This window comes from Sorex fumeus, unplaced genomic scaffold (assembly GCF_029834395.1).
Source record: "Sorex fumeus unplaced genomic scaffold, SorFum_2.1 ptg000035l, whole genome shotgun sequence".
NCBI lineage: Eukaryota > Metazoa > Chordata > Mammalia > Eulipotyphla > Soricidae > Sorex > Sorex fumeus.
Window position 1 is genome coordinate 19,906,396 of NW_026606092.1, and position 11,158 is coordinate 19,917,553.

The 11,158-nt window shown below is 39.4% G+C and overlaps 1 non-coding gene across 1 annotated transcript; it reads left to right on the top strand.

Moving 5' to 3' along the window:
* The first annotated feature begins 3,348 nt into the window (after nucleotides 1-3,348).
* On the top strand, nucleotides 3,349-3,455 carry LOC130027062 (U6 spliceosomal RNA). The gene has a single exon (XR_008793000.1). It is a non-coding gene; the product is annotated as a U6 spliceosomal RNA (small nuclear RNA).
* The last annotated feature ends 7,703 nt before the right edge of the window (nucleotides 3,456-11,158 follow it).

Genomic DNA, 11,158 nt, shown 5'->3' on the forward strand with positions numbered 1-11,158 from the left:
CTGACTCTGTGGCAGGGTATTCTCTTTAGTTCTCTCTCTTATTTTGAGTGTTGTGGTTTGTAAAAGAGGCATTGAGTGGCAATCATGTTTTGTCTATAGTCTACTTTCAGCATGCTTCTCCCATCCTGGAGGATCCTCCCAATACCCTTTATTTGGTGCTCCTTTCTCTATCTGAGCTCCCTTTTCCTCTAGCATGTGTGACTGGCCTCCAACCCATGGAGCAAAACTCCTGGTACTAATCTCGGCCACTCTTGGGTACTAGTTTCTTATTTTGTTACTTTATATTCCCCAGATGAATGCAATCTATGTCTATCCCTCTCATTCTGACTCATTTCACATAACATGATACTTTCCATGTAGTACCACTTGTATTTAAATTTCATGACTTCATATTTTCTAATAGCTACATCATACTCCATTGTGTAGATGTACTAAAATTTCAAAATGGATTAAAGACCTCAACATCAGACTGGAATCCATAAGGTACATTGAAGACAAAGTTGGCAAAACCCTCCATGACATTGAAGCTAATGGTATCTTCAAAGACGTCATGACACTGGCCAAGCAAGTGAAAACAGAGATAGATAAATGGAACTATCTTAAACTAAGAAGCTTCTGCACCTCCAAAGAAACAGTGACCAAAATACAAAGACAGTCTACAGAATGGGAAAGAATATTTGCCAAATACACATCTGACAAGGGGTTGATATCAAGGATATACAAAGTACTGGTTGAACTCCATAAGAAGAAAACATCCAACCCCATCAAAAAATGGGGCGACGGAATAAACAGAAATTTTCGCAAAGAAGAAATCTGAATGGCAAAAAGGCACATGAGAAAATGCTCTACATCATTAATCATCAGGGAGATGCAGATCAAACCAACAATGAGATATCATTTCACACCACAGAGACTGGCCCACATCCAAAAGAACAAAAGCAATCGGTGCTGGCATGGATGTGGTGAGACAGGGACCCTCCTTCACTGCTGGTGGGAATGCCAATTGGTTCAGCCCTTCTGGAAAACAGTATGAATGATTCTCATAAAATTAGAAATCGAGCTCCCATTTGACCCAGCAATACCACTCCTGGGAATATATCCCAGAGAGGCAAAAAAGTATAGTTGAAGTGACATCTGCACTTGTTTGTTCATTGCAGCACTCTTTACAATAGCCAGAATCTGGAAAAAACCTGAGTGCCTGAGAACAGATGACTGGTGAAAGGTTTACTTTTATCACGAAAATAAAATTCTAGGGATATGCACTCCAGATCAAGAATGTGACACCAGGGGCCAGAGTGACAGTACAGTGGGTAGGGTATTTACCTTTCACACAAACGACTGGGATTCGATCGCAGACATCCCATATGGTCCCATCAGCACCTCTAAGAATAAATCCTGAGTGCAGAGTCAGGAGTTACCCCTGAATATCACTAGGTGTAACAAAAAAAGCAAAAACTAAATAAATAAAATAATAATAATAATAATAATAATAATAATGTCACACCAGTTGAGAACAAAGGTGTTTTCTCAGATTGGTACAATTATCTTCACACTGACTGCCAGGTGGTCATGAGATATCTTAACTTCTAGAAATGACATGCACAGATTTTGGGGAAGAAGAAGGGAAAGGAAGGAGGAACTGAGGTTGCCAAGAAATATTTCCTAAAATACCTGGAATTCTTCCACCTATATCTCTTTTTTGTGATTTCCTCACATACTTACCCTCTTGCTGGAGCGATAGCACAGTGGGTAGGGCATTTGCCTTGCATGCGGCCGACTAGGCCGACCCAAGTTCGATTCCTCCGCCCCTATCGGAGAGCCCGGCAAGCTACCGAGAGGGTCTCGCCTGCACGGCAAAGCCTGACAAGCTACCCATGACGTATTCAATATGCCAAACACAGTGACAACAAAGTCTCAAAATGGAGATGTTACTGGGCCCATTCTAGATAATCGATGAACAACGGGAGGACAGTGACAGTGAAAGTGACTTACCCTCTTACTATGAGAGGATTTGATATGGTAAATATTTTAGATTTAGATCTTTTTTTTCTAAATTGACTTAATTTCAATGTAATGCCAATAAAAATTACCAGATATCATTTAAGAACAGTGTTCCGGGGCTGGAGAAATAATACAAAAGATAGGGCGCTTGACTTGCGTGCAGTTAGTCCCAGATTTAGTCCTGCCACCAATTCCCCGCACCTCATGCAATCTGTTAAATGTGGCCAGATTTTGTATTGTTTCCTTTGAAATGTGCAGGGGTCACCCATGTTTGGTTGTGGGCTTTACGTATTTGTTTTCTTTGGGTTGCAGTGTTGAAAGGGCATTCCCCTCATTTAGATGGGATAATTTCGCACTTTGCCACCCTAAAAATAAAGTCTTAGGCAACAGAGAAGAAAGGCTGATGATAAAGACAGAGAGAGTGTTTGTCATGTGTGCTGCTGTGCCTGCTTATTCTTAGCATTGCACATGGTCACCCAGTGCTACTAGGGGTAACTCCTGAGCACAGATACAGGAATAATCCCTAAGTATCATTAGTTATGGCTCCAAATCAACAAATAAATGAATTTGCAGACTGAGAAAAAACAATTTTCAAAAAGAAGAAAAAAAGTCAATGATGCAGGCAGCCAGAAGCACTCATAACAGAAACTATCTTCTGTGCCTTGAGATATGCTTGTCACATAATAGGGGCTCTCAATGATTATTAACTGAATAACTGCTGAAACTCCCAAGATGCAGTTTTTGAAACTGTTTTCTAATTCTATCATCTTTAAAGCATATGTCTGCTTTTTGCTAGATAGTTTAAAGCAATAGTTTCTGGCTTTTCTTTTTCCCCCTTTAGGGAGCTTGAAATGTTAGTTTCCTTTGTAGACTTCTAATTTTTAATCTTAAAGAATGGAGATTTTGAGTTAGTCTAAACTTATGATGTCACAATTAGCATACAAATTTAATTTTTTCATTGAAGGCACCATTTCTATAAAAATAAAATGGAATTCATAGAAAATACTTTGAAAGCTAAAAATCAAAAACTTTCTGTACTAATTTTTGCATCAGATATTCTTAGCTAGACTACATAACAATGTTTTTTGTTGGTTCTTCATTTATTTTTATTAGAAGTTGGAGGCAGAATATAATTGCTCGAGCGGGCCCAGTAACATCTCCATTGGGACTTTGTTGTTACTGTGTCTGGCATATCAAATACATCACGGGGAGCTTGCCAGGCTCTGCCATGCAGGCAAGAAACTCCCGGTAGCTTGCTGGGCTCTCCGAGAGGGGTGGAGGAATCGAACTCGGGTCGGCCATGTTGGCTGCGTGCAAGGCAAATGCCCTACTGCTGTGGTATCGCTCCTGCTCGCTTCGGCAGCACATATACTAAAATTGGAACGATACAGAGAAGATTAGCATGGCCCCTGCGCAAGAATATAATTATACTTAAAAATACATGACCTTAAGATCAATATTTGGTTAGGACAAAGAATAGAGGTGAAGTGCCTTTCATTTTTGTCCCTGTTTTCATTTTTATCTAGCAATTTTCCAAACCTAAAAGTTTTTCAACAAATGTTTATTGAAAATCTACTATGTGACAGGCATATTCTAAGTATATGGAATATATTTGCCTATTATTCTAAAATAGAAGGACAAGTATTATAGTATACAAGGATAACTGCAGTTTAGTAAATCTGTCACTGTCACTGTCCTCCCCTTGTTCATCAATTTGCTCAAGCGGGCCCAGTAACATTGTGAGACTTGTTACTGTGTTTGGCATATGGAATATGTCACGGGTAGCTTGCCAGGCTTTACCGTGCGGGCGAGATCCTCTCGGTAGCTTGCCGGGCTCTCCGAGAGGGGCGTAGGAATCAAATTCAGTCAGCCATGTTGGCTGCATGCAAGGCAAATGCCCTACCCACTGTACTATCGTTCCAGCCCATTTAATTTATGCTGACATTTCATATCACATAGCAAAATGATCAGTCCTTTTTATTCTTTTATTTGAACTTTCAGAAATACTTTGACACATGACTAATCACTAGTTGCATTTTAAACACCCTCTCTATATAACTTCCAATACCCAACTTTCCTTGAAGTCATCTGGACTCAGTATTTATAGCCAATCACCCCTGTCAAATTTTATTTATTACTGCAAGTTTAAAGAAATCTGCATGGGAGACCTATAATATTCAAGTCTAAGACATCATTTTTTTCTATCAGTCTACCTGTCTTGTGGTTCAAAGGGATTATCAGACTATACCTGGCCTGGGGCAGGGGTAGGGTGGGGTGGGGGAAGTAGAACAAAGACAATGTGTGTCTTGCATTTGCTAGGCCTATGCTTTACTATTTGAGCTGTATCCCTGATTTCCTAAAAATCTCTTAAATTTTTGCTATTTGTTATTTCCTTCTATGAGTTACTCTTTCCAGATGATTTTATTAGCTCTTGTGACTTTAAACTTTCTCTCTAAGCTCTTCACAATGTCTATTCTGAATCCTGGTATTATCTAAACTGTTTTCTACTCATATGCCTAATTTGGTATTTATAATAGCACAAACCTATGAGACTTAAGATTCGTAAACTTTGATTTGCAGATATAGTGCAAAAGGCAGGGTGCTTGCCAAGCACGCAGTGGACCAGGATTCAATCTCTCACACACCAGATTATCTCCGAGAGCCTAGCAGAAGGGATCTCTGAGCGCAGAACCAAGAGTAACTTCTGAGCACCACAAAGTATGCCTAAAAACAAACTAATATTTTGAGATGACAAAGTTGCGGGGAGAGGAAAGGAGGAAAAAAGAGGTAGAATAGAAGTACTATAAGAACTATAAGAAGAGAGAATTTTTTCTTGCATAGACCAGAGTTCATAATTTTTAATTAGAATAGAGAATGTGAGTAACCTAAGTCCAACTATTGTTTCTGAAGCAGGGATATAAGCTAGACCCCACTCTCCTTGCCCTGGGTTATTCAGAAATGGTTATAGTGAATGGGCAACAATTGATTATTTTATCACCCTTTCATAATTTTAAAACAAAAATAATATTTATAAAAGTTCATTCCAAAAATTAATATTAGAAAGGAATGAATGGGTCTGGAGCAATAGTTTCACAGATAGGGTGCTTGCCTTGAAAGTAGCATCCTGGGCTAGATTAGTGGTATCCCATGTGGTCCCTGAGTCCTTCCAGGTGTGATCCCTGTGTGAAGAGCCAGGAGTAAGCCCTGAGCACTACAAGGTGTGGCCCAAAGCCAAAACAAAACAAAAAATTGGGAAAGCATTACGGTATATATGTAAATCTATGGCAATATGAAACAAGTAGCAATCTGCACTACTCTTAAATCAAATAACTGCTGATTAATAGACTAAAACTATATTTTATACTTTTAGTGAGTAATTTTTATTTTTCTACACTGAAAGTTTTCCTTGATCCTAGATATACATAACAATGAAATTTATGAGAAATACTGTAAGGAGTTCTTCGGGAGATTACTTCTTCATGTTTATAAGAATATCGCCAAGTGACATCAATCACCTCATCTTTAGAAAACATGATGACATAGGAAAGCTTCTTGCCACACCCTATTTCATACAGAGTGGTTTGTCACAGACATCCTCACAGGCATCACAGTACAGCCACCGCTGCTGAGAAGACAAATACACTTCTGTCCAGACATGGTCTGTGTAATCCCAAACATAGCGAGTTTCTAATCCTAAAGCCTGGCAGCACAGCATAAAACAATTGGCCAACTTGCCACACCGTCCACATCTTGTTTCCAGAAGTTTCTCTGAGTTATTATACCTTGCGAACTGGAGTTCACAGAAAGGAGTATAAAAGGAGACCCCCATAACCATGCCACTGGACTCCGCACCAGGTTGTTTCCACTCGGGGCACCCTAGAGAGGGGCGTGAAAGAGCCCTCCCCTCCCTGAGGGACCCAGCCCCAGTAGCCAATCTCCACTACCCAACCACCACCACACTCCAGGTGACTTTCCTGACTGCATGGCTGCTTCGCGGCTGTGCAACACATCATGGGACACTTCCTACCCATTGACCATAATTACCACAGCATGTTTAATGGAGTTCAGACAGTAGGCAATAGATCATAAAGAGAAATATATATATATATAATCTATATCCATATTTATATACCTCTCGGAGTGCCCTACACTCTACTATCTCACCAGCGCTGGCAGAGCCTGGCAAGCTACTCGTGTCATATTCGGCATGCCAAAACCAGTAACTATAATGGGTCTCATTCCCCTGACCCTCAAAGAGCTTCCAATCATTGGGAAAGATGAGTTAGGTGAGGTTGCTAAAATCTCAAGACTAGTGTGAATAGAGATGTTACTGGTGCCCGCTTGAGTAAATTGACAAACAATGGGATGACAGTGATAGAGTGCTACAGTGATAAGAACAATAGTGAAGGATCTTGGACACATTGGTGGTGCTAAAACTGAGTAACTTTGTTCATCAAAACCATAAATGTTAACACAATTATAATCATGTTACCTAAAATACAATAAATTTTTTTCACATACCCCACACCTATTTAACATAGCAGCTTTCATTTCAGTAAATGACATTATTGTTGTCAAGTTACATAAGCATAAATGTATATACTGTTTTTAAACTTATTTATCCGTAAACCCCATCCAGCAGATAATTCTATTGATACTAACTCTACACATTCAAACTCTAATTATTTCTCACTATGTCCATTACTTTCATACCCTCAACATCATTCATTTATTTGTTTGCAAAGATTTTCTAGCTTGTCTATCCATGCAATCACACTTTCATTTGATCTTGGATTTTTATTCTTTTATTTGTCCCTATTGTACTTATTAGAACTCAATCAGCCAAGAAAATTTTACTTATGGTTGCTGTTTTTCACTGTTGGTTTACGACTTCCAAAAAGTACATTTAATAAACAAGAGCAGCTCTTAATGCTACTTTCCCATTATCATATCTCTAGCAGTTCGAATAATGTGTAGTATATAGTAAAAAATTCAGGGAATATTTTAACTTAATAAAAATAGATACATAACTAGCACAAAATGTACAAATAGTATTATATTTTCTTAACAAAAAATAACCATACTACAGACACTCAGTTCTAAGTTGCATTTGATTTTTTTCCTATAATGATTCAAATAAAAACACATGAAAATTTTGGAATTCAAATGCTTCACAAAGCTTGTATATTACCTTTTCTTTTATTAGTGAACTGGGTTTAGGCTCACAACAATGTCAAAAATAGAATCTATATATTAACATTCAAAAAGGACATGAGCTAATTAAATATGGCTTTCATTTCTATCAAAGCTTAAATATTACTTTAGTTTCTATGGTCTCATAGGTTATAATTTTCTTTATTCAGAATAAGAATGTTTTAAATGGCTTCTTTTATATGATGCAAAAGTATTTGCTGATCATGTGGAATAGCTTACTCAGATAAATATATGTTAAATGATTTTTTTTTCTTTTTCGGTCACACCTGGTGATACGCAGGGGTTTCTCCTGGCTCTATGCTCAGGTATTACTCCTGGAGTTACCCCTGGGTCAAATTGTGCAAGGCAAACACCATACCCACTATGCTATCCCTCCAACCCCTGAATTCATATTTTAACCTTAAATAGAAATAACCCTCACAGACCAGACAGTATGCTTTAAAAGACTGACTGTTACCTGCTTCTTTCAATGTGAAGATGGTCAAAATGAAAAGGAAGAATGGAAGGAAACAAATGTGGCAGGGAGGGAGGGAGGGAGGGAAGGAAGGAAGGAAGGAAGGGAGGGAGGGAGGGAGGGAGGGAGGGAGGGAGGGAGGGAGAAAAGGAAATATCTCCTAAACTAAAGATTTACTTACTTTGGTAAAGATTATTTTCTAAACTCTCGGGAAACAATGTTGCATTTATCAAAATGGAGGGGGGTACAATTTATGTTTTTCAGTCATTCTATTTATCATGGGCTGGAGTGATAGCACAGTGGGTAGGGTGTTTGCCTTGCACACAGCCAGGTTCAATTCCACTGTCCCTCTCGGAGAGCCTGGCAAGCTACCTGTGGCATATTCGATATACCAAAAATAGTAACGACAAGTCTCACTTTGTGTTCCTGGAGCTAGCAGATGTCATTGGGCTACACTAGCATGCGACAGAAACAAATGGAGATGTTACTGGTGCTCCCTCGAGTAAATCGATGAACAACGGGACATTGGGACGATAGTGCAATGCTATAGTGCTATTTTTCATGCAGCTATCTTGAACAGGTAGTGTTGATTCTACATATTTTTGAAGAGATGCAGTATGTGAACCTAGAGTCTCACACACTCAAGACAAGTACTCTCCAGCTCAGTTAGTTACAGCTCAATTTCTTCACTAAATATTTACTTTGTTTTGCTTGGGGGATCACATGTCAGTGCTAAGGATACAATCTTGGATCTTTGCTCAGGGATCACTCCTGGCTTTATCAAGTGACCATTAGGTTACTGGGAATTGAGCCCTGAGTCAAGGGGCTTTTGACTCTATTTTGTGCAGAAAACTTAAACAAAAGAACAGAAAAATTTACATGTGAATAATTTTTAAATGATTTTTTGCTTTACTTTTCAATTATGCCCTGTGTAATCAAAAAATGAATACAAAATGCCATAGCATCTCTCTCTCTCTCTCTCTCTCTCTCTCTCTCTCTCTCTCTTCCTCTCTCTCTCTTCCCCACCTATATTTGGTGGTCTCATGCAGCTTTCCCCACCGCTGGGAGGCTGATGGCGGTAGGCGGAGGAAGGAAGGAATAGGGCCAGGCTGCATGGTACCAACTGCAGATTATTCTAATTTCATCTCCATTCTCCTGATTCTCCTCCGGATCATCCCCCATGCCCACTCTTACAGCCTTAGTAAATTATGAGGGGTTGTGTTAACAATTATACATAGGTGTAGTCAAACAGTTAACGGAGGTAAAGTCCTTCCTCATGGGAAGCTTATTCTAGGACAAATTTTCATTCAGCAAGAAATACCTTCTATGGGTGTCTTTCTGCTTTCCTTAGTCCAACAAACACATAAACATTCATAATATTCGTCATTTGGTAAGGACACAGTAAGAGATACATTAAGCTTATAGGATGGCTCTCCCGGGGGCATCTCATTATAGATCTCTTACTTAACCGTAGCAGGGTCCTAATCTCTTTGTTACTTTTTGGATCATGACAGAATTTGTCTATGATCATGCTCTTAACTTATAGTTAAGTATTATGGCATTTTGGCCTGGCAGATTTTGATGCCAGGGTAGCTCACAGCTTCCATCCAGTCCCTTGTTGGGACCTTGTTTCTGGAGTCCTAGGAACTAAGCAAAACTGAGGCTTAAGTCAAAAAAGCAAATGCCTAGGAGTGAATATTATTTGAAGTCAATTAACTCCCACGTTAAAAAAAAAGCATAAATTTAACTGTCTTCCTATGTCTATACAAAAAGGACATTGCTTTAAAGTAAACTATGCAAAAGGATGTAAGAGAAGGAGAAAAGCAATATTTCACTTATGAATGTAAGTCCAGTGTCCTTAGAAGAATTTGACCTTACAAGTTAATAGAGTCTTACTAGGGGAAAAAGGCGAACGATCCTTTGGGGAAGCAGAGCACAAAGAAAGAGTTTACAGATAAGCAAAGAAATGGGAGTGACTCAGGAGCACTGTGGTGGGGGTAACCCTATAAACCTAAGGTCTCTGTGGGAAGGGAGAAAGGGCAAACCAATATTAAGCCTAAATTGTTTAGAGCTATATTCCAACAGTGCCCCTTCTCAAATAATTTAACCTAAGCAGAATTGTAATTCTTTAAATTGATGTCTCCAAATGGGGCTAAGACTTTCTAAACCCACAACCAAATTTCCAGTGCCATACAATCATCAAAAAGAGTCTCTCTGGGACTGGAGTTCAAAGGGCTGAAGTCCATACCTCAAATATAAGAGTTCCTGACCACATTTCATGGCTTTCCCCAGCATTGTCTGTGTGTCTCTGGTGATCTCCAGTATTACTGTGTCCAAGAAAGCACTGCATTGCAATGATGACCTATGTATTGAACTGCCCAGTCTTGGTTGGTTGAGTACAGACAGAAAATGATCTCCCTAGCCAGCAACACTGTTTGGGACCCGTACCCAGTCAAATAAAATAGAACAAAGCAAAAAGGGTTGTTTTGAAAATTGTATGGATTTTAATTATTTCTTTGCTTTTGATTTAATTTTCAACTCCTTTTTGACTTTCCTTATTCTGTTTGTAGTTAACACCTTGCTATATATAATTACTGAGAATAAAGAAACAATACAACGCAAAACAATTGTTTTATATAATCCCATCAGTTAAATTTGTGAAGGAAGCCAAACATGCTAGACATAGGTTTTAGAGAATATTCTGATATATGTATTTGTGTGTGTGTGTGTGTGTGTGTGTGTGTGTGTGTGTGTATCAATCAGGTATATGTATATAATACTGTCGTCCCCTTGTTCATCCATTCGCTCGAGCAGGCACCAGTAATGTCTTTATTGTGAGACTTCCTGTTACTGTTTTTGGCATTTCAAATATGCCACAGGTAGATTGCCAGGCTCTACCGTGCGGGTGGAATACTCTACGTAGCTTGCTGGGCTCTCTGAGAGGGACGGAGGAATCGAACCCGGATTTGCCACGTGCAAGAAAAATGCCCTACCTGTTGTGCTATCGCTCCAGCCATATGTGTGTGTGTGTGTGTGTGTGTAAGATATATAATACATATATCAAATATATACCATATATCAGATATATATGTCATATCACACATTTTGGGAAATTTTTGTGTGGGGTGAGGAGGGGGGTGGAGAGTAGCTTTTTGGTGTCACACAGGAGATGCTCAGGGGTTACACCTGGCTCTGCACTCAGAAATTACTCCTGGCAGTGCAAGGGGGGGAACTATAAGGGATGCTGAGCATTGAGCCAGGGTCAGCTGAGTGCAAAACAAATGCCCTACATGCTGTACATCTGCCCCCTGCAGTTTTTTTAACCTTAATTTCTGATTAAGATTCCATAAGAGAGAACAAGACAGAGTCTCCTACCCTATGCCTGACTGTCTCCACCAGGGCCCAACAGCTGAAGACCACCGAGGCCCAACCAAGGCCTTGCTGGGAGCACTCTCCACACACTTGGATGAGCCTCACGCATAAAAGAAC